This window comes from Marmota marmota, unplaced genomic scaffold (genome assembly GCF_001458135.2).
Source record: "Marmota marmota marmota unplaced genomic scaffold, marMar, whole genome shotgun sequence".
In the NCBI taxonomy this organism is placed as follows: domain Eukaryota; kingdom Metazoa; phylum Chordata; class Mammalia; order Rodentia; family Sciuridae; genus Marmota; species Marmota marmota.
Window position 1 is genome coordinate 298516 of NW_026000023.1, and position 14961 is coordinate 313476.

Here is a 14961-nt window from a genome sequence, read left to right on the forward strand (position 1 = left end):
TTTAAGAAGAACTGAAATTTAAAGAATACTTTTGGGAATGTTAGAACTTTTGTCTTAGTAAAATACACAGTTTAAAGATCTCTGAAATACAACACATACGTGTGTGTGTGTGTGTGTGTGTGTGTTTGTATTCTTCAATACAAAGAAATATAAAAATCTTAAAGAAAGTTTTGTTTCCAAACTTTTCATGATAAAATTACAAATCTCAAAATTTGGGAATGTTTTGTTAATTTCTTAAAGTACTACCCCAGAAATATTATAATTTAATTTAAGACAAATTTAATCTGATACATAGACATAGATATGCGCATCATCTATTTCAAACTATTTAGCAGGGGAGATTAAAATTTTAATTTATTTTCTTTAGTAAAATATTTCATTTTTTTCAAGATACATAAATGAAAAGACAACATATTATTTTTTTCTCTTATGCAAACATGTCCATGAAAACACAAACTTCTTGAACCAGAAGAATATTTCTGGTTTTATCTAGTTGTGATATATAATTCTACCTAAATTATGTAGTTTCCAGTAACTTTTGACTTATAGATTTAAAAAATATCTTGGTTAAATTAAAGTTAAATATTAAAATCTGATAAGGTTATAAAGATGGAATGTTTTTCCAAGTGACAGAAATATAGCATTAAAAATGATATTTCATTATTCAATAACAGTAATGAGGTTAATCATTACTGTTACTCTTTGGAGTGGGGAATGACTAAAACACAGAGATTTCTGAAGGCTTCAATATCATTTATTTGGTAATAGAAGAGAGACATTTGCCCCTCAAAGTTCCTCATACCCTGTATTTGGCTAATAGCTTCTTTTTTGTGGCAATTGATTTGTGCCTCTAACATCAATGTTTCCTACATATTGATATTTAGGCCTAGAGGCTCCATTTGGCTGGGACGAAAGATTCTCTTAGTAGTGCAGGCACTACATTAAGATAACTTCTGACGTCTATTGACCCCAATGCCCACATTAACAGGGGCTTGACTTGTAGAAGAAGCCCCCCTGAATAGGATGGCTCCCACAAATTCTTGAGAGAAACTGCTAAAGTCAAAAACACTACCACCCAACGTGAAGGAGGAATTGAATACCTGATTGACAAAGAATACAGAAGATGCTTTCCAGTTCTCGTAAATGTCAAACAGTAAGAAATTTGGAGACAGCATTGTGTTTTTTGTCGGTCATTACTTGGAGACAGCCAACTCTCTCTGTGAGAGTTGTCTGCTTAAGTCTCACTTTGCTTTTACTCTACTTTCACTTATAATGAAGTTCTCTTGCATGACTTTTGCTATCTGACTTTAAATTTTTGCTTGCTGGAACATAGGAACTTAGGAGTTTCGGGTCCTTGCTTTTCTGTGACAGCATGATACCTCATAATTAGTATTTTTTTTTCTGCTCAATTAAGGTTTAGATATCTTGAGATTTTTGTTTTTCTATAAAAAAATTAATTTGTCTTCCTTTTTCCATTTTGAGGAAAGGTAAGAAACCTTGATAGGGATACCATTAAATCCATGGATTGCTTTGGGTTGTATTGACATTTTTTTTTCCTTACATACATGACAATAGTGGAATGCATTACAATCATAATTATCCATTCACGACACCATTTTTTGTAACTCTGTATATAAAGTATGTTCAATCCAAGTTATGCCATTATACATGGGCTCTATTATTATTATTATTATTTGCATTACAATTCTTAATACACTTTTATACCACAATTTATCATATCTCTGATTGTATATAAGGTATGTTGACACCAAATTCACATCTTCATACATGTATTTTGTATAATGATGATGGTCTTCCACCATCATCCATGCTATTCCCCTTCTCCCTCCTTTTCCCTCCCACCCCTATGGACATTTTAACAGTATAAATTTTTTACAACCCAAGAACATGGGATATCATTCAATTTGTTTGTGTCATCTTCAATTTCTTTCATCAGTGCTCCACAGTTTTAATACACTCAACTTTTATTTCCTTAATTAAATTTACTTTTAAATATTTCATTTGTTATTTCTATAATAGATGAAATTGTTCTCTTAATTTACTTTTAAGATAGTTCATTGCTAGTTTATATAAACCAAGATGAATTTTATGTTGATTTTTTATCCCACAGCTTTACTGAATTCACTGATCAGTCAGAAAACTTTTTGATGTAGTTTTCAGTTTATAAGATTTTATAATCAGAAAACAAAGACAATTTTACTTTTTCCTAATGGATGACCTTTTATTTCTTTTTTTTTTTCTCCATGACTTCCAGTACTGGGTTTAATAGGAGAGATAAAAATAGCATCCTTAGTTTTAGATTTTAAAGCAAAACCTTAATCATTTAACCATTGAGAATGGTGTTAGCTGTGAACCTGTCATACATGGCTTTTATGATGTAGAGAAACATTCCTTTTACAGAATTTATTAAGATTTCTCATCCTGTTGTTGAATTTTATCAGCTTATTCTGCATGTATTGAGATGCCCATAATGGTTGTGTTCTATGTTCTGATAATACAGTGAATTATATTGATTTGCATATGTTGAATCATTCTTACATCACAGGGGTAAATTCCCCTTAATCACAATGAATGAAACTTTTTAGTTTTTAATTTGTTTTAATCAGTTATACATGACAGTAGAATACACTTTGACACATTTTACTCAAGCAGAGCATGACTTCTTGTTCCTCTGGCTGTACATGGTGCATAGTCACACCTGTAGTGTTATCATACATGTGTATAGTGTAATAAGGTCCAACTCATTCCATCATTCTTCCCATCCCCACACCCTCTCTCCTTCCCTCAATCCAAAAGATCTTCATTCTTTTCTATTCTCCTCCCATTACGGATCAGCATCCACTTTGTTTTCTTCTTCTTGTTGTTTAATTTGGCTTATTTTGCTTAGCATGATATTCTCCAGTTCCATCCATTTACCAAAAACGCTATAATTTCATTCTTCTTTGAGGCTGAGTAATATTCCATTGTGTATACGTACCACATTTTCTTTATTCCTTCATCTGTTGAAAGGCATCTAAGTTGATTCCATAGTTAAGCTATTGTGAATTGAGCTGCTATAAACATTGATGTGATTGTTTTACTATAGCATGCTTATTTTAAGTCCTTTGGGTATAAACTGAGGAGTGGGATAGCTGGTCAAATAGTGGTTCCATTCCAAGTTCTGAGGAATCTCCATACTACTCTCCATACTGATTGTACCAATGTGCAGTGCCACAAGCAATGAATGAGTTATACCTGAAGGCTTCTTCTCAGCAAAGGAAACAATAACATGAAAAGAGAGCCTACAGAATGGGAGAAAATCTTTACCACATGCACCTCAGGTAGGGCACTAATCTCGGGGATATATAAAGAGCTCAAAAAAATTAACACCAATAACTAACTAAATAACTAACTAAATAAATAAATAGACAAATAAATAAATAGATAGATACATAAGCTTACCAATAAATGGTTAAGGATCTGAACAGACATTTCACAGAAAAAATATAATAGATCAACAGACATATGAAAAAGTGTTTATCATCTCTAGCAATTAGAGAAATGCAAATCAAAACTAAGATTTCATCTCACTCCAGTCAGAATGGCAATTATCATGAATGTTACTTTTAATGTACTGTTGAAGATGGTTGTTAGTATTTTGTTGAGGACTTTTGCATCTGTGTTCATCAGGGATATGAACTTGAAGCTTTATTTATTGGTATTTTCTATATATGGCTTTGATATAAGTATATTCTTTGTCTTATAAAATGAACTTGAAATTGATCCCTCCTTTCCTTTTTTCTGAAGAGTTTTAGAAGGATTCAATATTAGTCCTTCACATGTTTGGTAGAATTCAGTCATTAAGCCATCTGATCTTGGCATTTAATTTTTTGTGAGACTCTTAAGACTGTTTTAAAACCCTTACTTATTTTCTTTTTTCTTTTTTTTTAAAGATTGGCAAGGACACAGTTTTATTTTTATTTTTTTTAAGAGAAAGAGAGAGAGAGAGAATTTTTAATATTTATTTTTTAGTTTTCGGCGGACACAACATCTTTGTTTGTATGTGGTGCTGAGGATCGATCCTGGGCCGCACACATGCCAAGTGAGCGTGCTACCACTTGAGCCACATCCCCAGCCCCCTTACTTATTTTCAATGTGTTGTTCAAACTTCTGATTTCTTTATGATTCAGTCTTGGTAGGTGATATTTTTCTAGGAATTTAGCAATTTTTTTCAAGTTATCCAGTTTGTGACATATAATTGTGCATAATTATCTACTATGTGTTTTCAGTAGTAATGTCTCCTCTTCATACAGATTTTAATCAATTTCTCTTTGTCATTGGTTTATAAATTTTATCTTTCTAGAAAAACCAACTCTTAGTTTTGTTGGTATTTTCTATTGTTTTGCTTGTCTCTATTTCATTTATTCCTGTTCTTTTTATTTTTTCCTTTTTTCTACTAACTTGTGGTTAGTTCTTCTTTTTTTAGTTCTATGTTGCATAAGTAACATAGGTAATTTATCTGACATGCTTATTCTTTCTTAGGTAGAGTTTCTATAAATTCTTGCTTAAAATTTGTTCTTAGTTCTATAAGTTTTGGAATATTTTGTATCACTTTTTTCTTCAAAATATATATTTAATTTTTTTGCCTTTAAAATTTTCTTTAATCTATTCAGAGTACAAATTTTGACATATTTGCAAATTTTCTAATATTCATCCTATTTCTTATTTTTAATTTAATGCCCTTGTTGTCTGAAGAGATACTTCATATGATTTCAATCTTCTTAATTTGTTTAGTTTTGTGGCCTAAAATATTACCTGTCTGAAAATTGTTCATGGGTTCTTTAGAATTATTGCTGTTGGATGGAATTTTCTGTATGTTTCTGTTAGGTACATTTGTTCCAAGGTTTAGTTCAAGTCCAAAATTTCCTGATTGACTTTCTATCTGGATGATCTTTCTATTGCTGAAAGTGGGGTATTGGCAATCCTTTCGATTATTGTGTTGCAGTACATAAATTCCTTAAATTCCTTTAAATTTCTTGATGTTTGTTTCATGTTTTTAGATTATTAGATATTGGGTGCATATATTATTAGATATTGGGTACAGTTTGTATAGACTCTTGATGAACTGACCACTTTTTACTACATAATGAATGGCCTTCTTTGCCTTTTTCTATGGTTTTTGATCCAGAGTCTGTCCTATGATATAACTATAGCAACCTCTGTGTCTTTTTGGTTTCTGCTTGCAATATAATATCTTCTTCAATCCCTTCACTGAATGTCTCCTATAAGCCGGATACAGTTGGATTGTGGTTTTTAATCTATTCACCCACTTTTTGCATTTCGATTGAATAATTTATTCTATTTAGGGTCATAAGGGCAAACTAAATGTACTAAATTCTAAATTCACTTTTAAAGATGCCTAAGGCTTTATCAATTAACTTCTGGGTAACTTATTAAATGGAAATTTAAAAAAAAAAAAACTAAAATTTTTTTTGTATTTTACGTTTTGCTTTTCAGGTGCTATTAGTGTTGCCATATGACATTACTACACTATAAAAAAATTATACTTGAAACAATGTGAATTTTGTGTCATACTATTTTTGTACCAAAAACCAAAGCATATTAATTCATTTACATGGTAGAAACATGTGATGTTGAAGGGACCAACATCAAAATTGATATTTAGAAAAGACCCGAAGTTAAAAATCATCAGAAAAGTAAAGAAAAACGTCATATCTTTTTAAATATTTCAACATTTAAGTAGTGAATTAGTGAATATATTTAGTTATATGGATAATTTGATGCCTAGTATTATGTGGAAATATTTTCTTTTTAAAAAAATATTTATTTTTTAGTAGTAGTTGGACACAATACCTTTATTTTATTTATTTATTTTTATGTGGTGCTGAACCCAGGGCCTCACACATGCTAGGCAAGTGCTCTGCCACTGAGCCACAACCCCAGCCCCAATGTGGAAATATTTTCTAGAGATTAATGAAAGTTACTTTTGGGTTTTGTGTTTAATTTTTAAGTATAACAAATCACAAAAGTATAAGATTACAAATTTGTAGGCAGAAAAGGGAGAAAGTAAATAAATAACCAAAAATTGTATACATGTTTTACCTATTTTTCTCAAATTAGCCATAATGAATCAGATGCTATTCATGTACAGTTGGTTAAAATCAATTTTATTACTTATTTATTTACTTTTATATAACTATATTTTATATAGTTATATTTTAGAAGATTGCTCTAATTTTATTCCTTAGTTACAGAAGCAAATTGTTGCTGCCATATGGATGACACTTTGGATCTTTTATCTAGAGGGAAAAATCTCTCCTGTTTCTTATTTTTTCAATAGAATATCCATTCATTTTGCCATGTAAAGTACATTTATTGGCACTTGCAAGTACTTAATATAAAACTTGAAGTAAATTTATTCATAAATACAGGCAAGTTTGACTTATTTGAATAATTTTATGGTAAAAATGTTAATAAAATTCATAGGAAAGTCTAAGGAATATTGATAATTTAATTTCTGGTTTTCTGGGGGGGGATCTTGTTTCTTTTAGTCAGTAAAGCAACTAATCAAAGTTTAATTGGTTTATAGCTATGTATACATTCTGCAAAGCATTTAAATCTAAATTTTGTTATAGAATAAAATTCTAAAATATCTGAAGAATATGGTATAGAAAAAGGAAATTTTGAAACAAGAGAACAGAAATAACAATAGAAAAACTTAGAATTTTGGAGTATCATTCTATAGACACATAAGTTAATAAAATTAGAAACAATTAAAATTTAAGATCAAAAAAGGGAATGGTCATGACTGAAAAGTCTTTTAGCCTTATGCTCGCTTGACAGTCTTCTCTGCCTCTGCAGTGATACAGAGATAGGTAAGCCTGTGCCACACTTCATCTGACTTGAAAACATTGTGCTGCCCATCACAAAACCACACGTATATACATTTGCTTACAGAACACAGTGGCAAATGCCTGGTAATCTCAGTAACTTCCGGGCTGATGCAGAAGGATTGCAAGTTCTAAGTCATCCTCAGTAATTTAGTGTGTCCCTAAGCAACCTAGAAAGACCTTGTTCCAAAATAAAAAGTAAAAAAGAAATAAGAATGTGGTGTGGTACTAAAACACCAATGGGTTCAATCTCTGATACCAAAGAGTAAAATAAAATAAATACATTTGCTTCATGTTACAACATATAACAAAAGAAAAGTTTATGCTTAATGTTTTCTGCTATCATGTATTAAATGTTAACATGCCAGAAATAGTTTATGAAAAGCATAGAAAATTATCCATATATCTATCCATAAAATTATACATGTAACTTATTGCAAGTGCCAATAAATGTACTTTATTGACAAATTGAATGGATATTCTATTGAAAAAATAAGAAACAGGAGAGATTGTAGATATAAACCATATCTACATCCATATGGAAGCAACAATTTGCTTCTGTAACTAAGGAATAAAATTAGAGCAATCTCCTAAAAGATAACTATATAAAACACAGTTATGTAAAAGTAAATAAATAAGTAATAAAATTGATTTTAACCAACTGTACATGAATAGCATCTGATTCATTATGGCTAATTTGAGAAAAATAGGTAACACATGTGTACAATTTTTGGTTATTTATTATACTTTATCCCTTTTCTCCCTACAAATTTCTAATTTTATTTTTTTTATTTTTTATTGTTTTTGCTGCTTAACACACTGGTTTATTATCTTCTTCTCATTCAACTTCTCCCACATCAAACAAGCACCCGTTTTATTTTGCAGTGCTGGCGAGGGAACCCAGGGCCTCACACATTGCAGGCAGGTGCTCTGCCACTATTCTCAGTTTCTGTATGAGGTCCAGGCACAGAAGACTGCTATCAGGGCATCGCAGGCTGTGCTCTCACCTGGAACTCCAGTTCTTCCAAAGGACGGAGGTCCCCATTTTCATGAGGACTGTGTGCTCCGGACTTGTCTGCACTAGGAGTTTCTTGCCCTATAGGCCTCTCAAACTGTCATGTTGATTCCTACAAGGCGGGTAAGGAAAGCTCTTCCTTCTCTAAGTTCTTTTAAAGGATCGACTGTGGGCAGGCTCATTCAGAATAATCTTCCTTTTCATTAAATCCATCAGGATTTTAATTATCTCTGCAAAATCCTTTTACTTTTGCCACAAAACCTCACCTAATCCCAGAAGGAAGATTCTAGTGCATTCACAGGTCTTGCTCAAACTCAAGGTCACTCAGGGCAGGGGCCAATGGTTGTCTCCAAACTCTGCCTCCCTCAAAGGATTTGGAATCTAGCTAGAATTTAGTCATAGCCATAACTCCAGCAGTGTGGACCAGGGTAAGCAAAAGCAAGCTGAGAGAATCAACACTTTTTAAATCCACACAATCTCTTCAAATATTTGGCAAGATTGGTTTCCAGAACTGTGTGGGTGGGTCATGAGGAGAATAAAGGGGTCTCTTGCTCAGAGACTTCAGTTGTTTTAGAGTGCTCTCCTACTTCTCTCCAAATTCTTACTAACCTGGACTCTTCCACAGTAGAGGAGAGAGGCCATACTTCATAGTACAGCGCTGGCCCTATTTGTGGGGAGACACCAAGTTCCTCCAGAAAGACAGTTTCATGGTCCCTACTGATGGATGTCTGTGACAGATATCACACACACATACAGAGCCTCTCTTTACAATGGATACACAGAAATATGCAAGTTTAATACCTATAGAGCAACAGAAATGACACGGGACACAAATGCAACACTAAAGTGAGGGGAGGGGAAGGGGTAGAGAGGCATGGGATGGGATCACAGTAACTTGTGAGTGACTCCTTTGGTGTTGAGACATGAGACAGTTGACTTGTCACTAAAACTGCATATCAAGTAAACCACCAACTTGGGAAGACAGGTACATGGCAGGGCTGAGCTTAGGAAGGGCCGGGCCTGGAGCTCCTCTCAGAGCCCAGACACTCAAGGATGTCTGGGCTTGAGAGTGTCTGGTCAGTGCTTCTGTAACACCAGGAGAGGGGCCTCTTCTGGGCAGGCTCCCTTCTCCTAACACTAGGTGAAGAAAGAGGCCCTGGCTGCAGGAAGCCAGGCCACCAAGCCTGGGTCTTTGGATAGAAACAGCAGCACTACACACCACTGCACCCACAGCCAGCTTCCCTGTCTACAAGTACCCACCCTGAAAAGGGATTTGCAATGGAGAGCCAGAGAGTCCAAGGAGGTGGGAGGAGCCACAGTGGTGGGATCTGAGGGACAGGAGGTGGTGGAAGAGCAGATGTGTCCCATGGATCCTCCTAGGCATCATGAAGATTGCCATCGCTAGCAGCACCTTCTTGCAAGGTTTGAAGGCTAGCATCCCAAGGTATGGGCAGTTGGCACAGCGGAAAGCATTGCCCAGGTAGCAGTTTCCACAGGCTGACTTGGCTGGGCATTCTTCTGTTCCTGTAACTTCTCTTTTTCTAGTTCTTCTGCAAGGCCACAGATGCAGTTCTTACAAGCCTTCCTCTTTTTTCTTTCCCCACAAGAAGCAGCCCATAGGGAAGCAGGATCTGTTTTTTTCAAATCTTCTGGATCCACTAGCTCATCTGAGTCAATGAGATCCATGCTCTCGTCCTCCATGTCATTGGCTGAGAGGGTCCAGAGCTTGGCAGTGGCAGGGTCCACAGCAGTTTTCACCAAAGGAGACTTTTTGGTGATAGAAAGTTTAAGCTGACTGGAAGAACCCACTTCAAAGTTTGGCTTTTTGCCTGTGATCTGAACAGAGAGCAGGCTCTCAGTGTTGCAGCCCAGGTGTCACTGGATAGACTCAAGGACTCAAGGACTCAAGGACTCCCACTGCGGCTCTTTTACTTCCACAAGACCAGAGAGAGTCAGAGCTGAACACAGTTTAGACGCTGTCTTCACTTTGCTATCTTTATCTACAGCTGTCTCTACTGGTTCTTTCAGGAAAAGACATCCCCCAGGCCGAAGGAGGCGGGCCATCTCAGCCAAAACCTTGGCACTGTGCAGAGTCACACTTCCTGGGACTACACCTGACAATATAATGTCAAAGCTGGATTTCTTGTGGGCAGACGGCAACAGCTGGCTCATGTTCTCCACGAACACTTGGCCTTCATCACCAGTTAACACTTGAAGTTTATCCACCAGATCTTTCAGAGCCTCCACAGGGGATGACTTATCCCAGACCACTGCCACAGCCTGGCTAGCTGAGACCCCAAAATAGGCCATTCCTCCAGTGTTGACAGACCTAAAAGCTTCAGAGATGCAAGATCACAAGAGTTGGCTATGAGGTAGAACCGGGTCTCAGACTCCATGGCCCAAGCTCAGGTCTTTGCCACCTCAGTGATCAGTGCCCGGGGGCGGCTGAGCGACAAAGGAGACAACCCAGGAAGGACAGGGAGCCACAGCATCAGGAGCCCAGGCAAGTAGGTCCAGGGCTGGGCTTGGCCCCTCACATCTGGTTCCCAAGGCATAAGCCCGCCACCCCCAGGGTTCTCCATGGAGCGACCTTGGCTACATTCCTACCTAGGCACGAGGCTGGAAATAGGAAGTGGGCTAATTTTATTCTTTTATGCTTTGTTATACTTAGAAATTAAACACAAAACCCAAAAGTAACTTTCAGTAATCTCAGAAAAATATTTCCACATAATAGCAGGCATCAAGTTGAGCAAAAGCAAACTCTTTAACTTAAAAAACTGTCAGCACAGTACAGTCTGAATTACCAAGGGCAAAATCCCAGAAGCTATGAAGGATTGAACAATATGTCAATTTGTGTTATTCTACTTGTTATCGCACATTTCGAATTGCTTAAGTTTTCATTAGAAAAACAGAATTCCAATATTTCATTTCATGACCACGAATATCTGTAGGAGTTTCTATATTAAACAACCGAGGGCAGCCATGTTTAAAGGCAGAAAAATTAGGTTGCATGTGATTATTTTACGTGTAGTGACAGTTTTTTCAACAAATGTCTCTTTATACTAATATAATATAAATTAGGGCATTTATTTCATAATCAAAAGTATTCTCTCAAGTCATATTTAAGAGAGAAAAAGTTTCTAGCTATACATTGTCAGTAGATTTGAAACAGGTAGTTTTGAAACCTAATTTATTCTTTGCTTTCAGGAATATATTTTCATATGTATTCAATATTACAAATGATTCCCAATGGAGTCTGAAAAAGCACTAAAGATATCAAACAACGAGTTAGTTTATATCTACAATGACAAAGTAATTTGTAATCTTAACTTAAAATTCCAGAATCCACCTATCTACTCTCTTTCCTTCTGCCTAGCCACAAATTACCGAAAGTATTATGGTATTCATGAAAGAATTATCATATTTGAGTCAAAATTATATAGGTTTGAGCAGAGTTTTGTTAACCTGATTAGTCCCTTGCCAGGGCAGAAATCTGTTGATCCCATATGTAAAGCAGGGACAATCATGGTGCAACATGGTTTGGACCACAGTTCTCCAATTTTTTTCTTTTTCATTTTGTGCTTGCTCTGAGTTTTCCGAACCAAACATCACTATACAGTTGTGTCAAAGGATGACCTATAGCAAACATGCCTTGAAAGCTGGAGCTGGTGTATTGCTCTGAAGATAGATGAAAGTTCATCTCCCCTCGATTGTTTCACTAACATGCCAGTATCGGCAGGCTGGAGCTTGCCCATCCCCTCCCAGGAACAGATCTCCTTAACTTTCCAGGAAGGCTTGCTCTCTCTCCCCAAAGAAAGAGGGACAGATGAGACAACTGCCCAATATAACCTCTGAGTGTCATAAATTCAAGGTTCTTCTTTATTACAAGCACACGGTAACATCAGGGTCTCACCCTTTTATCCTGTGGGGATTGTGTGTAATGATCTGTTCTTGGATCCAGAGACCTTGTGCATCCTAACAGAACGTGAGAATAAATATATAACCTGAGCAACAACTCACCCCTTTCTCTTGGGTGAAAAAACACAGGATTTGTTCAGCAGGCATTTGCCCAGCAGGCATCAGCCCAACCCCAGAAAAAAATGAATATTTCTCATGTCAGAAGGGTTTTGGTTACACTAGTCACCCTTCCCAATGGCTAATTTAGAGCAGAAGCTTAATATGGCTGAAGAAATCCAAGAAGTCATACAAGTTGGCAGTAGTTCTGTGAATAATTTTCCTCCTGAGCAAACAATTTTCCTCCTTAGTCATACTAAGAGAGATTTGAGATTTTGTCAGAGGAGGGTATGGCACATGAATGTGCAGTGGACAATGTTGTGACCACTGGAAGCAACTCTGAGAAGGAAACAAACATACTGAGAATGGAAGGACAAAGGAATCGCAAAAGATGATGTTCTCATTGACATTTTTAAATGGCTAAATCCATCCTAAACTCCTTCCTTTGTATTTCTTGCTATATATTCAATAATTGCATACCCTTATTTTAAATTTTTTTGGGGTCTATTTAGAATTAAAATAATTCCAGTAACATAAGAATTTACATCAAAGAACTATGATAGAAATGAAATGAGTGATAAAGTAACTCAAATAGAATCTAGAGGATACCCAGGTAAACAAAATAAACAAAACTATTTGTTGTTGCTATTCTTCCATGACTGCTGCTGCTACATGGCCCATAGGGAACATCCTAGATCCATCTGGTTGTTGGTGTGTGGTATACTGTGGGACAATTTGTGGAAACATGTGAAAGAGAGGGGTTTTGAAACATCGGAAAAGATATAATGAAACACATTGGTTGATGACAGGAACATTAGTATAAAATACAAAATAGGTGAAAATTTGGAGTTGTTGCTCTCAAACAGAAACTCTTCACACTCTTAACAATCAATTATTGATTTCCACGCCTGTATGAGTTTGTCAGGATGAACTCAACTACTATGTATAACCATAATGTTCTAATAAAAAATTACTTATAATTCCATAAGCCTTTGATTTTGTGAGTTAATATATATTAGTATTTCCAGCATTAGAATTTAAAACAAATACATTTTTTAATGTACTTGATGAATTCATTTGTCTAGATTTTAATTTAAAAAAAACATGTTTTATTTAACCTACTATATAAAATTGCTTTCTTCCAAAATAAAAATGAAATATTGAAGAAAGTGACATTGTTTACATTTTTTTTTATTTTGCAAATCACTTTAATGTCTGGATTCTCATATCTTCTGCATTCAAACTGTTTTGATGCTTGTTTGACTAAAATATTAAGAGAAAGTTTTGGTTCTATACAAACATTAAGTTGGAAAAGGGAAGAATTTAGTAATAATCTTTTAATATGTGTGTGGATTTTTTGAAACAACACAAAAGTTAATAATTGATTTATTTGTTAAGATTGATTGCAATGAAGAAATCAACCAAACAAAATCAGCTTAAACAAAAATTAATAGCAACAATTAACAAACATGAAATCTGTTGATCTGTCTTGCAATCAAATTACCTTTTACTAATGCTCACTTTCATAACATCATCTGATAGCTATTTGGAAAATATTGGATAACTGGGCCGGTAATCTACAAATCAATACATTTCATCATCCATTTATTGACATCACAGTATGCTCATCAGAATATTATCTAGATATTAGAAAACTGTCAAGTTCATAGTGGCACACATGTTTTTCCAGCTTTTAATTTTTTCTTGAAAGTTTGAAAATTGTCATTGTAACAACTATCATCAGGTATTATTCAAAATGATAGGTTTATGTTATTAATTTTAATTTTTGAGACAATGTCTGTCTAATCTCTCTGAACATTTATAGTACATCTGTCAATTGGGTTTTTAGGTAAAATAGTATTCCACTATAGATGCAGGTAGTTGCCCTTTCATCTTAACAATTGCATCAGCATCTAAGTAAGATGCTATCTTAGTAAAATACTGATGCAATTGTTAAGATACACAGGCATCTAGCTACCCAAGTTGAGAAAATCAAACACAAACCTGTAAGAACTCTGTTTCATATGCAAGTAAAGTTAGGATTCCATTTCTAGGGAAAGGGATATGTGTCTTTATTCAAAAGTATATGCTTTCTACTGATATATTCCAATGTATTTTTAACTGCTAATAATAATGAAGTATTCATTTTTACACTGGTTTAAATCTTAATTTTCATTTGTACATGCCTCCAAAGAGCCTTTTCAAGGTATTCATTGAGACGTGAAGAATTTATTTAAAGAATTCATATGCAAGTGTGGATGTGAATAAAAAACACTGGATCCACCATAGAGTAAAATCCCCTTCTTTAAGGAAACCAATTATACAAAAGTGGGAAATTTATAATCTATGTTCTTACTTTGCTTTGTCAATATATGAGACATTTATAAAGGATTAAATGTACATGTATGTACATAAGTTAGCAGATTTGTTTAGTCATCTTTTTTTTTTTAATTTTTTATTGTGGGTTGTTCAAAACATTACAAATTTCTTGACATATCATATTCCACACTTTGATTCAAGTGGGTTATGAACTCCCACCTTCACCCCATACACAGATTGCAGAATCACATCAGTTACACATCCATTGATTTACATATTGCCATACTAGTGTCTGTTGTGCTCCGCTGCCTTTCCCATCCTCCCGCCTCCCCCCTCCCCACCTCTCCAGTACCTCCTCTTCCCTTCTCCTCCCTCCCTTTGCTCCCTTTCTTCTACCCTTTTGGTCTCCTTTCTACTTTCATGACATTGTTTTTCTTTTCTTCTCCCTTCTTTTCTCACTGACTTCCACATGACAGAATACATGTGGTACTTGTGTTTCAGAGTCTGGCTTATTTTGCTTAATACAATGCTCTCCATTATACTCTATTTATACAACATCATTTTGTTGTTCTTATGATTGAATAAAACTCTGTTGTGTTGTATACAACATTAAAAAAATTTTTTAGTCATAGTTGGACACTATACCTTTGTTTTATTTATTTATTTTTATGTGGTGCTGAGGATCAAACCCAGTGCCTCACA

At 34.9% G+C, this 14961-nt stretch overlaps 1 pseudogene; it reads right to left on the reverse strand.

Annotated features, from left to right (window-relative positions):
* Window positions 1-9162: 9162 nt before the first annotated feature.
* On the reverse strand, window positions 9163-10279 carry LOC107160779 (annotated as a pseudogene).
* Between the last annotated feature and the right edge of the window lie 4682 nt (window positions 10280-14961).